The sequence below is a fragment of the Phyllostomus discolor genome, chromosome 5 (assembly GCF_004126475.2).
Source record: "Phyllostomus discolor isolate MPI-MPIP mPhyDis1 chromosome 5, mPhyDis1.pri.v3, whole genome shotgun sequence".
NCBI classification, from domain to species: domain Eukaryota; kingdom Metazoa; phylum Chordata; class Mammalia; order Chiroptera; family Phyllostomidae; genus Phyllostomus; species Phyllostomus discolor.
The window spans coordinates 163,655,066-163,672,908 of record NC_040907.2 but is presented as its reverse complement, the minus strand read 5'-3'; the positions used below and the strand labels follow the sequence as shown (position 1 = coordinate 163,672,908).

The 17,843-nt window shown below is 50.9% G+C and overlaps 1 protein-coding gene across 24 annotated transcripts in view; it reads left to right on the top strand.

Annotated features, from left to right (window-relative positions):
* Window positions 1-17,843, top strand: part of ABLIM1 (actin binding LIM protein 1) — a 266,602-nt gene that overhangs the window by 175,466 nt on the left and 73,293 nt on the right. The gene's annotated exons all lie outside the window — the stretch shown is intronic.

The following is a 17,843-nucleotide window of genomic DNA, read 5'->3' as shown; positions in this document are numbered from 1 at the left end:
TCAGAGAGAGAGTCACTGCCTCACATCTCCCAGGCCCCTGCGCTGTTGGCCAACGCTGATGGAACAGGCAAAGAGGGCCCCAGCACGGGGCCGCCTCTCGGGGTGGAAAATGCATACTGAACAGGGATGGGTCAGGACACCGAGCAGCTGGGAAGGCGACCCACTGGTCCTGCAGCTTGTCACATCTCTGGGGCAGACACCGGGCCCTGAACCCACATTTGCACTTTCCCGCGAGGCGAGTTTCAGAGACACAGGACATAAATCCGAGAGGCCCCCGGGGTGTCTCTGGGCAGGCTCCGTGGGATTTCACAGCAAGGCCCAGCGTAGCCTTCCCCGTCCCACAGCAAGCTCTGAGATGCCTTCGGTCTGGAAAACGTGGAGGGGCCAGCGCTGGCTCTGAGCTGGGAGCTAGTGCAGCGACTTGGATTTGGGAGATGGGGGGTTGTCAATACAGCTGCCTCTTACCCAGGGGGCGGGTGTGCCAGGAAGGGGGAGCAGCCTCTGCAGAGGCTCAGAGGTGAAGGCAAGCAAGCACAGCACACGCAAGAAGGAAAAAACCCGGCGGGTGGGCGTGCAGGCGTGAGAGATGCTGCCGCGGAGCAGGGCAGGGCCGCGTGAGGACCCTGGAGGTCCCGTTCAAAAGTGCGGGCTCTATCCTAAGGGGAGTGGGAAGCTAGCTGGAGCTTCATACGGTGGGCTCAGAGTTTTGTATGAAGAATGGATGGGCGTACTCAAATACAAGTACACGCATGGTCCGAGCAGCTCATTCACAGCCGCCAGGTGGAAACAACCCGGATGTCTGTGGATGAGTGGATGAACAAAATGTAGCATCACATATACAAACAACAGAATATTAATAGGAAGGAATTCTGACACAGGCTACCGCAAGGATGAATCTTAAAAACATGCTAAGTGGGAGAAGCTAGTCACAAAAGTTCTCATACTGTACAATCCCATTTAGAGGAAATAGAAATCCATAGAGATGGAAAGCTGATTGGTGGTTGTCTAGAGATGGGGGAGGGGACACGGGGAGGCATCGTTTATTGATACCCAGTTGAGGTGATGAAAGTGTTTTGGAACTAGATGGAGGTGGTGGATTCACAGATTGTGAATATCCTAAATGCCATAAATTGTTCCCCTTAAAATGGGTAATTTTATGTTATGTGAATTTTGCCACTAATTTTTTTTTAACGGATGGAGAAGGGATGAGAGTGGCGACAGGGCGGCCAGTTAGGACATGAGTGCGGAGTGCTGGACATGAGCAGCGGTGGGCTTGGCTGCAGTGAGACCCGGGAAGAGGACCCCAGGCCCTCACACGCACCGCTGGGGTGGGGGCAGAGTCCCTGTGACCTCCCGATGAAGCTTCATCGGCAGCCCGGGTGCGCACCAGGCCGGGGTTTTGGCCCAGGGTGAGGCACACGGCCAGGAAAGCTACTGGGGAAAATGTACGTGACCCACCCAAAGGGCAGCTTGAAGTCCGGCAGTCATATCACAAGACTCGAGGTTCAGTGGCGGGAGCTCCCTGCCTGCCCCCTGAGTGTGTCCCTCATGTGCCACTGAGCCTCCACACAGTCCCCTCAAGCAGGAGGCTAAGGCGGGGGGGTGGGGGGCGGTGAGAGCATCCCCAAGGTTGACCTGCCACCCAGGACTGAAGTTAACCTGCTGAGTTGGGAGCAGGTGGGAAATTTCGTCTTAACAGAATATCAAGAAACCATCAGAGCTGCTCCCCAGATGTTGGGCTGCAGGAAGGGAGGCAGGACGATACTGGATACGGCCCCCGGAGTGGAGACAGCTGTGCCCACAGGAGGCCCAGAGCGAGACAGCCGTCTCCTCAGTCCACGTGTGGGACTGTGGTGCCCACGGTGAGTGGTGGAGGCAGAGGGCTGGGGCCGCGAGTGCTGGTCACCTTCAGATCTCCTTCAGCAGCTTTGGGAGGGAATATCTAAAACGAAACTAGAGCCAAGAATATGCCGTTTTGAAGAAACATCTGCTTGCTTTGGGAGGCCCACGGGTTGCCGTGTTTTCCGCGGCTGCCAGGGCCCCTTGCCGGCTTGGCTTCGGGGCTCACCAGGGTCCGTTTGTAGGAGTGAAGGCTTGGACGCTCTCCTCGGGCTGCCTTCAGGGGCTGTGGGACCCATTTGCCGTGGGGGGCCGGGTAGGCTGGAGCTTCTCCCAGTGGATGGCACGCTGCCCTCCTCGGGTGGGTGTGGGATCTAGAAGAACTCCCTGCGTGGGCAGCACACGGACAGGTTGTGCCAGCCCGTGGGCCAGTTTGGCTCAGTTGCCTACCCACACGGTCAGGACTGGCGACACCGGGGCCCCGCCTCGCTCTGCCTTTTATTCGCCGACCCTGCAGTTAGCAAGACATCATAGTGGTGGACTTATTGTAAACACTGCGATTCTTCCTTTTTGTTCTTATTTTCCCCAAATTTTGTTAATGTGGTAAAATACACATAACATAAAATGTACCGCTAACCATTTTCAGTGCACAGGGCAGTGTTTTAAAGGCGTTCATCATGTTGCACACCCATCACCGCCATCGCCCCCACGGACTTCCACCTCTTGTGAACATGAACCTTTGTGGTCACTGATTAACTGCCCACTCCCCTCTCCCCTCAGCCGCTGGCGATGGCCATTCTGCTTCTGTCTCCGTGAAGTTGATACGCTAAGTATTGTATATGAGTGGAAACATGCAGTATTTGTTTTTGTTTGGGGGATTTTGTGTGTGTGTGTGGCTGCATTATTTCACTAGGTCCTCAAAGTTTATCCATGTTGTAGTACTTGTCAACATCTTCTTCCTTCTTCTAAGGCTGAGTACTATTCCATTGCATGGGTATACCGCATTTTGCTCATCTGTTCTGTGATCCTTAGGGTTTTTGTTTTCCTGATTGATTTTTGCATAGAGATTGAAAATGCGTTACTTTCTTGTGTCTGCTCTTAAAACAACAGAAAGTTATCCTTCCACAGCTCTGGAAGCCAGAACTGTGCAAAACCAAGGAGGTGGCGGGCTAATGCTCCCTCCAAAGGCTCTGAGGGAACATGCTTCCTTCCATCCTCTAGCTTCTGGTGGCCTTGGCTGCGTAACCCCACCCTCTAGGGACACTTGTCATTGGATTTAGGTCTCACCCAGACCTTCCAGGATGAGCTTCTCAAGATCCTTAACATAGTTACATCTGCAAGGACCCTGTTTCTAAACATTCACGGGTTTTAAACATGTGGTGTGGACATATCTTTTGGGGGGGCCACCATCCAACCCACGCCAGTAAACCGGTAACGTACACCAGTGTGACCCCAGGGAGGGCTGGAGCTCCCGTGTGGATTTAATTGAACCCTTTCTGAGCACTGGAGGTGCCCTGAGGCCACTTTTCTGGCTGTGGTTTCACCTGAGATGCTGCTGGGCCCCTGAGGGAGCTGTGAGAGGAGCGAGTTCCCTGGGCAAATGATCAAGAAGCTCCAGGCTCGGCTGTGTCACCAGTTCCTGAGTAACTTTGGACAGGCCGTCCAGCCTCTTTGAGACCATCTTCAGTTCACAGGCAGAGGGAGTGTCCTGTGACCCCTGAGACCCTGCCCCAATCTAAAATTCCATTTCCCCCATTATTCCCTAAGAGTCAGAACCTCCACCCATCACATCAGCTTGAAGGGGTGGGCAGGAGAGCCTTCGCGTGTTTGAATGGAGAGGACTCCGGGCGATGGGGGTCAGAGGTGTGCTCTTGGCTCTGGAACTCACAGCTGTGTGGCCTTGGGCGACTCTCCCACCTTCTCTGAGCCCCAGTTTGTCCTTAGATACAAGCCTTAAAAATATGTGTGTCAGTCTGAGCCATGGACCACCTGACTCCTCAGGCCTCTGAGGATGTGAGTTCTGTGGTTCTCGCATGCTGGAGTGTCTAAGGGATCAGAGCTACCGGTTCCCGGTCCAGAGGTTGTCTGGAAACTGGTGTGTACCACTCAGCACACAGCATACACTCAACTCAAAGATGTATGTATCGTTAGCTTGCTTTCAGTTTTGTTTTTGACAACAACATTCTCTTTTTAGAGAGAGCATGCTATAAATGGCACATTTTTCAAAGCTTATGCTAATTACCTTATAAATTCAGGAGTGTTCTGAAGTTGTTTACAGCCTGCCTCCTAATTAAGAAGTCCAGAAGCAAAATAGTGCGAGATGCCGGAGCCTGCCCACAGCCTTCTAGCCCCTTCTCCACCTCTGCCCTCTCCTCCAGAGCAGCCTTCCTCCTGCCTTCCTCCCCACCCCCTCCCCCCTTCCACTTCCACAGCCTAATGGCAGGGGAAGCTCCCGAGGCTGCAGACGTAGGTCACAGGTGTCAGTGACATTGGAGGGCATCCCTTTTATACAAATCTCCTTCCATCTTCGGTGGGCGGTCCTCAGAGATCTCCTACTCCAGGACACTTCTCTCCCTGGGTGCAGGTTGTTACCTGCCAGCCTCATGAAGAAAGAAGACAGCAGTGAATGGGTTCCAAAAGGAAGGCAGCACAGAAAAATAAAGTGAATGTCAAGCTGGAAACTTGTCCCGCATCCCCCCCTCACTCTTGGGCTGTTCCGTCATCTGACCGAGGGTGGACTTCTCTTAGCCTCTCTGCTCTCTTGCACAATTCGCTTTCCCCAGGGGCGCTGTGTTTACGCAGCTCTCCGCTGATTCCTCTACACAAATGTTCCCATCCACGGGCTCCCCGGGGAGCTCGGCTCCCTCTGCGGGCGGGGCCTTCTGAGCACGCACCTGCCACACCGAGCGCTGGAGTTTTCTGGTGCGAGTTCTTCTCTCACAGACAAAGGACCGCTGTTCCGTCTGCATTCCCTTGGCCGGAGGAGGAAGGAGGGCTCTGCTTTTCTTGCTCGGGTTTCACAGGCTCCTTCTTTCCCTTCTTCCTCAAGTCACCACACCCGGGAAGTCGAGCTCCGGACTTCTCAAAAAGGCTGGTGGCACGCGTCTTTATGTGCTCTCCGGGGAGGAATGTGTGATGATGTCAGTAACAGCTTGTATACCGCACAGCGTAGGAGAGAGAGGCCCCCAACACAGCCCATGGCAAATCCTCCAGCCCAATTCATGCCCTGCCATCCCTACCTGTGGGGGTGGCACCGTCCAGTCTTTGTCTGTTAACTTGGAGACAGGGACGAAAGGACAGGATTTAGACTCGCTTGAGACACCCCCTGCTGATCTCCTGTAGGGCAGGAAATAGAATCGCAACATGATGCAGCCAGATCCTTGTCCTTGGTTCTCTGAAGGTGGCTTTGTTTTACTTTTGGACTAAAACTGCTCTTTTATAAAGCCCGGGGACAAAAGCTTATGCTATTCCCATGAAACTAACTCGTGTTATAAATTGGAGGCCCTTGTCCCCTTCCTTCCTTTTCCTGCGGGTATTTTTAAGCCTGTTATGTTGTAATACCCATAGGCAGAGAGCTGGTCTTTGCTTTATCGAATGAGAAAAGCTGTGGGTTACCCCACGGCACCTGCATGGCACGTAATCTGTCACCATCGAAGATATGATTTGCTAAAGACAGGCTGCTGACAACTCCCCCTGTCTTGTTTTGTGCGTGTCATATACGTGCAGAGCAAGGAGGACGACCCGTGTTCGTGAAGAAAACTAACTGCATCCTTCTCAGTCTCACTGTACTCAGAGGAGTTCGTGCCTTCTTCCATCCAGCTGTGGGTGTTTTTGTTGCTCCGGGAAGGGCAAAGAATCATGTGACCTTAGCATGGGTCGAGGTGGGCTGTGTCCTGGTGGGCAGTGAGCCACCACAATGTCCTGCTCGTCAATATTTTTAATGTTTGCAAATATTCTCAGAAATATTGAATTCTCACGACAGGCAGTTACGACCTACCCCATGTGCCATTTACAGACGAGGCTGCCAAGTGCCAGAGACTCGGGGGCTGATTAGTCACAGACACACGATGAGAAGCGAGGTCTCTCGGTTTGCAGGACATGGGAACACACACTCACACACTCACATACACACTCACACACACACACACACACACACACACACTGCTCCCTGATCCACTTGGCAGAAATCATCACAGAAAACGAGTAATTAATGTGCCTCCCCAAATAACTTGCTGAAGGACCCAAATTCACCATTCCTGGTGACGTGGAGAAAGCCTCCCTCATTAGTGGCCCCACCAGTTCTATTTTTAGGACAATAAACACTTGCTGCCTGTTTGATTTACTTCTCACCAGTGGCCCTGCAGGTAGAATCTTTGTATTTCCAAGCAGTTGCCCCTCCTACTGTTTTTTTAAAGTTTTCTAATTGTATTATTGATTTTAGAAAGAGAAAGGAAAGGAGAGAAAAAAAACATCAATTTGTTGTTCCCCTGAGTTAAACATTTGTTGGTTGATTCTTGTACATGCCCTGACTGGAGATCGAACCTGCAACCGTGGGGCATCAGGATGACACTCTGACCACCTGAGCTACCTGGCCAGGGCCCTTCCCATTGTGGGCATTTAAAGTTAGTTGTATTTCGTGGCCACAGGTTGCCATTGCACAGAACTGTGCCCTTGATCATACAGTGTGACTTGATTAAAATCTTCCCAGTGTGGGAAAGCAAGCTCAAGTTTAAATTGCATGTACAGTTTATGATATGTTGGTGGCAACATCTTATTTGCGAAGAATAACCTGGTGGTAATACTCCTTCCATCCCCTCCATCATTGACAGATTGGGAATTGGTCCAGCAGGGCATAAGCCCCGTTGACATGGAAAATCTATCTGATTCACCCAATGTTATCCACTTTCTCCTGCATTAATGAGAAGGGGAAATGGGTTGCCAAGGTAACAGAAGACTCTGTACACAAGCAGTGAAGATTCAATATTTATGAAAAAAAAATCACCCCATTTCCTGCCAAATGGAAAAGCTTCCCTCTCCAGAAACTATATTTTAAAAATAATCGTATTTTGAGTGAAAAAGATGTTTTGTTTTTTGGTGTTCTTTAACTTTGAAGGGTTTCGCTTATTGCTGGTGACATGTGAGTATAGGGGGGTGGGGGGCACAGCTGAATTTAGGGTGGAATGCGACTCTTCCAGAAAAATCAGCAAGGAGGGCTGAGCACGTGCTGGTCGCTGAACCCTGGGTGCCGCTGAAGGAAATGCAAGATTTAGGGCTTGCTCTTGGGTAGATAATGCAGGTAATATGGTATGCAAGTCTGAAACTACACCCCTGCAGTGTTCAGGGGACCCCCCCCCCGCCCCTTCCAGGGCTCATGCGTGCCCAAAGCTGTTGTGGCAATTTCTGTCTGAGGGTGATTCTCAGTGGTGGTATTGAACTTTAGAAATAAGCAGGACCCACGAGCAGAGAGACCGCCTGCCTAGACAAGTTACCCGCCCCCCAGCACAGCGGAGGGATGGATCTCCCAGTCTGGCCGCTGTTCTGGGCTCAAAAGTGATGACCCTTCAGAGTTGTCCTCTCTGCCCTGCAGGTCCCACACCTTGGGCCCCGGAAGGGCTCACGAGCCTGCTTGCTTATGGACGCAGAGCGCCAACCCTTCTCCTTCCCGCCGTGCGCCACCTGCTCCCCTCCCTGCCTCTGTCTGCGTCTTCCTTTCCCACTGCAACCCTGGAAGAAATGAGTATATCCCTTCTTCTCTGTGGTCGATTCCAAGGTGCCCCACCTGCTCTACAGAGGTGACCTTCAGTGAATTCCAAGACAGTATTCATGGCTTCTTGCCAAAGGTCATCGGTAGTTCGAATGCCAAACAAAGGACACACACCGTAAAGACCCCGGGTTCAAGAGGTTCTTGTCAGTTATGAGAAAGGAGGTTGGCTTTGGACCTGGAGGAATGGGTAGTTACAGGCAGGTGAAGGTGCGGAATTCATCCCCGTTTGCTGCTGTTATCGAAGTCTTAGCTCACCTTTTCCCTACCTCGTTTGTTTCCTTGATCTGCAACACGTGACTGGTTTTCCCGTTTGGTTTCGCTGCCTGCTTGTAACGTGCTGTTCTCCGTTTCAAATCATTTTCGTAAGTAGTCAGGTTGTAAATTTTAAAAATTAAAAAAACAAACATATACATCTTTCCATTACAGGCCAGCAGGATTTTAGTTTAATTTTAAAGTGAATGGGCTTTCATGGCTTCACCTGGGTCCAATCTCCATCTGAAAGTTTGTTTCAATTAGAAAATGCTTGCCTTCCACTTGGATCTGCCTGCTTGGCCAGTGACAGATGGGAACAGAGACGCATGGCTCAGAGCCGGCCTTCCTCCTGGGGTCTAGGCTGTGCCGCTGGTGGGCATTAGGACCACCCTTTGGGTCTGATGCAGTCTTCTCCCGCTTCTGGATTCGTGCCTACTCACAGCAAAGGAGGTCGTCTCTGGCTGCCTCTGTTCTATTTTGTTCTAGTCTTTTTGCTCACGTAGCTTCTTCCAGTGAGCATTTAAATTGAGGGACGCATTGACAAATGGCACCATCCAAAGGTCACCAGGACAGCTTCTGTTCTGGGCACAGCTTTCTCCAGGTAAAGAGGTAGGATGGCCCCCGGGGCCCAGGAGGTGATCCGTGCTCCGGGCGGATGGGAGCTTTGGGTCCCAGTGTCTGCCAGCGCACTGCGGCCCTGCGGCCGGTCCTGCTAGGGACCGGCCTCCTCCCCTCTTGTTTTCCACCTGAATGTGCTGGCTTCCTGGACCTCGCGGCCTCCCACCTTGGAGGGATGTTATGCCAATTCCAGCAGATGGACCTTCATAGAGTGGGCCAGCTGGTCAGGGGGAGTGATGGCCTGGGCTGGTGCCCTTCCAGCCCAGCGGAAATGACCGGGTGCTATAATTCCAACCCTGTAAGGACACTTCACGGTAGCCTTTTACATGAAAACTGTCTACACACCATTTTCATGGTCCTGCAGCGAACCTCAAAGCTGTAGGCACCTTAGAAACACAGAATCTGGAATGTGGGAGCTTGAAGTGGCCTTAGGTGAGGTGGGAGGGAGAGAAGAGTGGGGAGCAGAAACAACAGATGCAACCGGACACCCCAGCATTGGGTCCCAGCATCCATACTTGGAGCTGAGCCGTGGTCAGCAGGTTGTCTGAATGCTCTGAGCATCGGGCCCCCCCTCTGTGACATGTGGACAATAATACACACCTCTGAACAACTTAAATGAGGTACATGAATCCGGGACAGTGCCTGACATATGGAGTGTCAAGAATGCTTTTTCCTGTTTCCTTCATTTATAAAAGAAGAAGCGGATTTTGTCAAAAGCCCACTATTCCAAACTTTCTGTCTGAACGAAGGAGTCAGGCCCACCTTCGTCCGTTTACTCCCTCACGTCTCTGGCGAGGCTACCTGTGATTATTTCAGATGCACAAGTTAGCAGTCGTGTTAATCGTCATGTTGACTCTTTGGTTTGAAAATCTAACCACTTCACTCACTCACCTTTGGATAGTCACATGCTTTTATGCCCATGAATTCAATCTACCATTGCTTCAGCAAGAATTCTCTTTTACTTTTCCCCAGGCCTCTGGCAGCTGCTACATAAAGATGTGTCCACAAATGATTATTTTTCCCATTGTGAATTTTTGCCATGTCCTGGAGCCAGAATTCTTAAGGATTCCGCATATTGTTTGGGCGTGAATTCTCGCCACCCTCTAAATACCTGCTCCTTTGACTCACGTGGGAAGCACATGCCCCCGCGCCTTTCTGCTCGTGCTCGTCTTGGTGCGTTGACCCGAGTATGACCTGTGTCAGTTTGAACCCTGGAGGATTCGTGCTGTTCTGTTTGATGTAATGCCCCGCACATCTGCCAGATGGGGCCTTGCGAGTGGAAGGTGATGATGAAAGGTCTCTTGGCTTCTGTGGACTGAGAGAGCTCCTGTATCGGCTCCCTGATATAGCACTGAGTCCCCCTGGCCCAGATGATAACCAGCTTCCCCTTTGATTAGTGCAAACTGTGTGTGCATACCTTGCAGCTCACCTGGGCGAAGTGCGATCCGGTGGCCTTCAGTAGGTGTACAGAGCTGTGCCACCGTCGTCACATCCCACCTTTAGAACAACTCCATCCCCTCGAACAGAAGTCCGTGCCCATCCTTTGATTCTTTGTTCTCCACCTTCTTTCCCCAAGTCACGTGCGTACGGACGTTCGGGGTCAGAAGGACAGGGAAGGCCTCTCGTGGAAGCCCACCGAGGCCCCACCCAGCAGGCAGGTTTCTTGGACCCTTGACTCCACCTGGCGGTGATTTGCGGCTCTTGTCGTTGAGAAACTCACACAGTTGGGGATTTGTTTGGTAAATTGAACATGAACCGTCTTCCTTCTCCCCATCCTGGGAGACGTAGAGGTGGTTTAAGAAATCAAATCTGAGAGAAGAGCCAACGCTCCTAACGTCAGAGAGAAGGACGAGGATCAATCTGGGCAGCAGTGGGCTCGATGCTAGCCGTGTGACGGGGGCCTGTTGTCCCCTGCACTCCTCCGGCAAACAGCAGACTGCCCGCTAGGGTCCCATACAGGAGGCTGAGCTCTGGGTTACAGGGGTAAAGGTCCAGTCCCCAAGTGCCAGGGTTCCACAGTCCAAGGGGGGGCTCCTGAAACCACTATGTGTGAGCATCACTCGAGTATCTTGTTTAAAGTACGGATTCCTGGGCCTCACCCAGAGATTCGGAGTCAGGGGGTCCCAGCGGGGCCTGGGAATCTGCATTTAATGTGCTGCCCTCCTCTGGGTGATTCTGGGGTGGGGCTGGGGCCTGGGGGGAGCCAACAGATTACACTTGGAGGAACGGGCCCTGCCGGAGTCTGGCAAAGGCCCATTCATGGGGGCTTTTGACTCCTTGGAGGAAAAATACACTAGAAATTTGGCTAGAAATTACACTAGAAATTCCTCCTGTAATTATTCTAATATGCAATCCAGCAGCTTCCTCTTCCTTTTAGAAGCAACACTTTGTTGTTAAAAAGCAAACAAACAGAACCCTTGCATTGCCTCAGCAATATTCGGGATCGCTTCCAAACCGGTTTGGAAAGATGACACACACACAAAGGGTCTTTTCATGAGCTGGTGTTTAGGGGCAGATGAGTAATCTCTGTGAAAACTGTCCTTAAATCACTTTGCTCTCATTAAAATTTGCGACAGCTGTGACAGAATCTCGCCCTAGTCCTGTGAAAGGGGCACACAGGAAAGGTGCTGAGCTGTCACGGTAGAAGGTTCTGGCTCCTTCTCTCCATTCACATGTATGAACAGCCTGGGACTTCACCTTTGGTCGCCGGTTCCTCTGGGATTTCTGCGGGATCGTTTAGCTGCGAGTGAGGGAATGTGTCTGCAGTGTCTGGAATGTGGGTATCTAATATTTTTTCTTTCCTGCAATCAAAGAGCAGAATACAAAATGTGCCAATGGTATCAATCACGGAAGCTTGATACTTAGTCTTTTGGGGGGGTCATATTTTCTTCAAAAATGATGAACACGAACATTGCGGAAAATGAATGCAGCTGAAGTTGCACTCGGTTTATCACAGGTGCGGGAAGGGCTCCCCAGCGAGTCCCTGGAAGGCGGTGGCTGGGAGAGGCTGCCAGTTCTCCCACAGCGGTGCTCAGTCGCACACCTTTCCATCACCTCGAATCCCAGAAAGAGACTTAAAAAGCCAAAGACTGGTGTGTCCGTTCAAGCTTCTGCCTTGGGGGCAGTTACTGCCTGAGTCCTGCTGCAGACAACTGCGAGTGCAGGTGAAAAATGGTACTTTCCCCACCTGCGTTTAAAACAGGAAACCTACCCCCCTCCTTTCTGGTAACATGGACTAGCCCATAGTAGTTGCTGGTGCTCTGGCTAGTTAGTAAGTGCAGGAAGGAGAGGGAGGCGGGAGGGCGCCTGTCCCTCTCTGCTCTTTCTTCCTGGTGTGTGTGTCTGCGGAGAGGCACGTATTCTCTGCCAGCAGCAGAGACCACCGGGTGCGTAACCCAGGTGGGCAGGGAGCCCCCTCGGCCGGGCTGAGGTCCGGCTTTTGCAAGCCTCTCCCCGGTGTGCTGAGTTTGCAGCCCTGAGGAGTTCGCCAAGGAACAGAAGTAGGAGGAGGAGGGAGCCCTGGCATCAGGTAAAGCAGGCGCTGCATGAGGCGCCTTTGCTTTGCAGGAGGACGTGAAACTCCCGGCTTCCCTGGCGACTTCGGAGCCCCCAGGGCCCTCCAGACGTGGTCTGCCGGATGTTGGCGACAGAAGCCCCTTGCACTGGCCTGAGATAGATTTGACTTAAACTTTCTGTTTTTCTTAGGCTACGCCATGAGCTATGGCGCTTTTTTCATTGATACGGTACTGGAGCGAAGAGCAGGAAAGGCGGGTGGTTTGACTGAGAATTACAGTTTAGAGACCTTTTAAACACTGTGTTTTTTCAGGCTGCTATCCCCGAGATTGAAGGAGGAGTATGGTTTCAAGATTTGTTTTGTCTGTGGTTTGTGGAGCTCTGTGGGATTTATATTTGAAATGAAAGGACTTTAGAGTCATTTTAGGGGATTTGGTGGTAAAAGTGGCCTGGGGAATTGAGCAGATTTATCTGCTACTCTAAATGTGTGGGATTTTATTTCTTTCTTTAAGAAGTTCCCCATGAATGAAAATGAGGAAGCAAAACTTTCAGGTGTTTATTCATATTTTACAGCTACAGGTTGAAAGAGGTTGGTTGTTGCTTCTTTTACCATCTTTGGGCAGGAAATGAGAGAAATCTAGAGATACGTACTTGCCTTGAAAGGAAAACTAGTTTTTTCTAAAAACATAGTTATTAAGCACGCTTCAAAGTTTATTTTTTAGAAAAAAAAAGCATTTTAAAGCATGCTGTGCTAGCACTAAAGAAAGCGTGAGACAAGAAACATCCTCTCAGCTGTGAAAGAAAGAGGTTTATGATTTGGGAAAGTTGAAAAAACAAAAACCAGTAACCAAAAACCAGCAGGGAGGGCAGCCGCTTCGTCTGGGGTTGGGGGTTTAAGAGACTGTCTAGCCCTATTCTCTGAGGCAGTCTCCTGGGGAATGTTAAGGGCATGTGAAGTTATGTAGATTATCCCAACAGGTTCTGACAAGTAAGTGAACATAACTAATTAAAATGTAATTGTTGCCATTCTATAGTGGATCAAAAGACTTGTTGAGTCAAGATGGCCTTACAGAATAGGTGAATTTGCCGCGGCTCATTGGTACACATCACCTCCAAGTCGGCTTTTTAAAGACTGAGCGTGGTGGGGCCTTGCCCAGCGGCTCCTTCTATAGCACTCTGAATGCGAGTTTTAACCCAGTGCTCTCACGTGGGTCACTCAGGCACATTCCTCTTGTCAATGACTTGAGCGCACCGGTGGCTCATCCAGCTGGCCCAAGGACTGCCATACCATGACAACTGAGCAGCAGGTTTTTTCCCTCCGACCCAATTTAAAAGGATGCCAAGTCCCAAACACTCAATCCTTGCTCCCAACTCCGCAGACGGACCATCACGATTTTGCCTCCTCCGGGCCAGGGATTCGCGACGCTGGCACAGCTGACATTTTGGATGGGGTGTTGTCTTGGGGGGTGACGGTCCTGCGGGGTGTTTGCCAGCACCCCCAGCCTCCGCCCACTAGATGACAGTGGCACCCCCTCCCCAGTTACGACGACCCAAAATGTCTCCAGGTGTTGCTAAATGTTCCCTCTGGGGCAGAATCACTCCCCCGCCCCCAGGGTGAGAACTGGTGCTAGAAAGAAAGAAACCACTTTGGAAGCCCCCCCACCCCCTCCCCAGCAGGGGAGGAAGGGGGGGGGAGGGGGAAGGGGGGGGCAGGGAGGGGTGAAGGCTGGACCCCAAGGGAGGGCGGTTGAGTCAAAGAACCGCCACAGGACAGCTGGGTTGCCGTGACCATGTTGGTGTTTGTTTTGTTTTGATTGAAATCCCATCTTGGGCTTGGCGGGGAGCAAGGGTTAAGCACTGTCCTGCATGTACGTTCTGCTCCCGCCCTCCCCCCGCCCCCCCGCCCCCGCACGGTCCCTCACGGGCCTTGTTGGACACGCTGCCACGGATAGCCATCAACCTTCTTTCTCTAAGTTGAATCCTATCTTAAGTGCATCCCAGGAATGCACTATTTTTTTAATCTCACATACTAGTCCATTTTATAAAGCAAATAATTACCCACACCTTATCAAGTCTGTAAATATAGTTTTTTTGATATGTGGGCTTTGCGTAAATCTGGGCACACCCATTTAATTTTTTTTTTCCCTTCTGGAACCTGCTGCTGAATGCTTTCATTTCTTTTTTCCTTCCTTCCTCTGTACCAATGGGTCTCCAGCTTTTTGATTTCCTAGGAACTGGGTCTCATTTGTCAGTGGAATAGAACAGTCCCAGCCTGTTTCCAATTCACAGACAGCAGTAAAGACGATGACTGGACACTTTTCCCACCTACAAGCTTTCCTACACCTTTAGTGTCTGCTGGTGCTGCTGCACTCTCAGAGGTTAACAGACTACAAAATGAATAAAGTCGTGGTTAGTTTCACTTCTTTTGGTGGCCCATGCTCCAAAGTGTGGCTGTAAATTTCATAAGTATACGTTCAGGACCTCATAAAACAGTCCTCCCTTACAAACAAGTCATCCACGTTACGTTTTCGTGGTGTTTCTCCAGGAACATGGTACCTTGCCCTAAGCGCCGTGACTTTCAGGAGCTGCCGCTCTCCAAGGGTTCTTCCCGAGCCCAGTTTGGATGGGAGGGGCCCCTTGGCTTTGCCTGAATATTTTGGGGAACGCCTCTACTTGTTGGGGTCCATTGTTGGTGACAGGGTTGGACTGGCTCATGGTGATCTCCGAGAGTAATGTTTTCTCTCTTGGGGAAGCAAACTGCCCTTTGACCTCTCTCTGGAGCTCCCAGCACATCGTACACCGTGTGCTCTCCTGGAAGCGTTTCCTCCTTGTTAAAATCCACCCCTCACTTAGTAGATGTAGGACCCATAAGTGCAAAAACCACAATAGTACGTTAGGTCTAGTTTATCCCCCGATTGTGGCACAGCACCTGCCCACATTGGCTGCTCAGTAGTTAACATCAATAATTCCCACCAGGGGTATCCAACCTTTTGGTGTCTACGGGCCACAATGGAAGAAGAAGAGTTGTCTTGGGCCACACATTAAATATGTTGTGACACGTAATCACAAAAAAAAATCTCATAATATTTTAAGTCAATTTAGGATTCTATGTTGGGCCGCATTCCCAGCCATCATCGGCTGCATGCAGCCCGAGGGCCGAAGTTTGTGCACCCCTGCATAGGAAGACCACCTGAGAGCTCCGTCTGCAGGGAGCTCACATTCTGCCACCTGCGCCCTGTCCACATAGTCCATTCTGTGTACTTTTGTCCCCCAACAGGAGAAATCCAGTCGTTATTCCAGCAGCTTTTAGTGCTTGAGGGATTCCGACCAGAGGAATCTTGTGAGAATGCAGGGGAAGTGGGTCTGTGGTTTAGAGAATTTGGAGAGGAAGAGCTTTCTAAATACCTCTTTGCGAAGCCCAGAAATGTAAGTCCTGCTGTTGTACCAAACCTAGAATTGGACCAAAAGGCAAAGCTTTCCCAACCTCTTTAATTAAGGAAAGAAAAAAGTACCCAGTCAAAAGAAAGAACTTGTAGAGCACGAAGAACAAATAGACCTTATTTACTCTACAGATGAAGTCTTAGCACTGGGAGTGTCCTCCTGGGAAATCAGAAGGGTGCTGGCCCGCAGAGCCCAGCGTCTGGAACCAGGTGTCAGGGCCCGGGCATCCAGAGGAGGGGACAGCGGGAGACGGGACCTTTCCTGGAGCCGGCAGGACAGAAAGTGCTGTAGTGTGAGAGAGAAAGAGGCTGAGGCCCCCCGATGCCACCCTCCCTCCATTTTCCAAGCAGAGCCCCTGGTGGGAGGCTCCGTGAGCAAGAGTGAGTCTTACCAGGCCTTCAGCTACAGAGGCTTCAGGGCTTCCGGTGTGGCCTTTGGGGGGCGGGGCGCGGGGGCGAGCCCCTAATAAATGGGGAGAGCAACGGCTGCTGCCCAGCGCAGGAAGCTTTTAGCAAATACAGGTCTGAATCCTCCTTGGCATTGCCGGTTCACATCGAGGTTTTTTTCTCTTTTCTGTTTTTGCTCATAAACAGTAGATGAATCAGGCATGTTTGCTTACACTTGGGACAACTTTTATCTTTCCTTACTGCAAAATAATAATTTTGTTAGTTTGTCTCAGTTCTCTGCAGCTGGCTCCTTGCATCCGTGCTTATATCCGTGCACTTTGTCCAAATAAACATACTTGAAAAGGTAGAGAAATGGGTCTTGCCAAGTTTAGAACATCCTCTGACATAGTTTGAGCCCAGCTTTCTGCTTTGTTTTGGCAGCTTGTTTAGGATGCAGCATGTATCTGGTTCTGGCGACAGATTAAAGAAGGTGTTTGTTCTTATATAACAAAGTTTAGGGACTAACAACTGGGTGGGGGGGTGTGGATTTTCAGTCTTCCTTTGTGTTTTTTAAAGCAGAAGACAAAAATATGCGCTTGACTGGGTTTTTGTTTTGACTTTAAACCTCAGAATTGGAAACACCTTATCTTGGCTGACACAGCCCTCTGTGGTTAAGCTCCTGCCGCCCGCCCCTCCCCCTAACCCTAGCACCATGGGCATCTCTCCCCTCATTGGCTGCAGCCCCACTGGCCTTCCTCTGTGCCGCAAACACTCACCTTTTCTGCGGTCCCTGCATCCTCACCAGCCAGCCTGCCTGTTACTCCTTGGAGAGCCTCCCCATCACCCCAGCTGAAGTCGCCTCCAGCTACCCAACCTCCAGGTCATCTTCTGTGTTGTGGCTGTTTTATTTTCCTCATGGCACTCCCTCCCCCTGCCACTTCTCCCCCACCCCCCACCCCCGCAACTCTCTGACCCACTCAAGTATTTGTGTACATGCCTGTTTTCAGCCACTTGTTGCTCGTGGGTTAACTTCATGACAGGGGCTGCCATATCCCCAGCGCCTAAAACATGATCTCAATAAATGGATGTGTGGATGGATGGATGCGACAGGAGGGAGGGAGGAAGCGTGAGCTGTCTGCCTAGTAAACACCCACTCCCCTTCAAGTCCAAGTGCTCCTCTTCTGTGATGCCTCCCTGACTCCCCGAGCAGGAGTGTCACGCAGCAGTGTCGGTCAGTTTTCTCCCCCAGGTCCCCTCACGTGGCCCGTGACACCAGCCGTCTTACCCTGTTGCAGTCCCGTGCTTCTGCGTCAGCCACCTGCTGCCGGGGAAGCTTCTTTTTTTTTTTTTTTTAAGATTTTATTTATTTATTTTTAGAGAAGGAAGGGGGAGAGAGAGAGAGAAACATCAATGTGTGGTTGCTGGGGGCCAGGGCCTGCAACCTAGGCATGTGCCCTGACTGGGAATCGAACCTGCGATGCCTGGTTCGCAGCCCGTGCTCTATTCACTGAGCGACGCCAGCCAGGGCAGGGAAAGCTTCTTGAGGGCAGGAATATCTAATACAGGGCAATTCTGGTTGTCGTGATCGTTAGTTCTTACTGCCTTAACACTTTATAGACCGATCTCTTCGTTCTGAAAATGAGGGAACCGTGGCACAGAGCAGCTTGTGGGAAGGCACACAGGTGACGACTGTCGGGACAGGATTTGAAGTCCCAGATGTCTGACTTCCAAGCCCGAGTTCTGTGGCCTCTTTCTTCCCCTTCTCAGGTGACTCACAGGCCCGCCATGGGCTTGGCCAAATGAGTGAAACCTAAGACCTCACCTCCTCCCTCTCTCCCTTCTATGTTGCTTATAAATGTTTGTAACATCTGTAATATTCTATAACTATTATAAATATGAGCTTATTAATTTATCTCTGCAGACACTAGCCAATATATTTTCAGTCACATTTTTTTTAACTGACAGGGTTTAATGGATTGTTGAAACTCCTATTTTTATGATGTAAGCAAATCTATGAGTAGAAAGTTCAG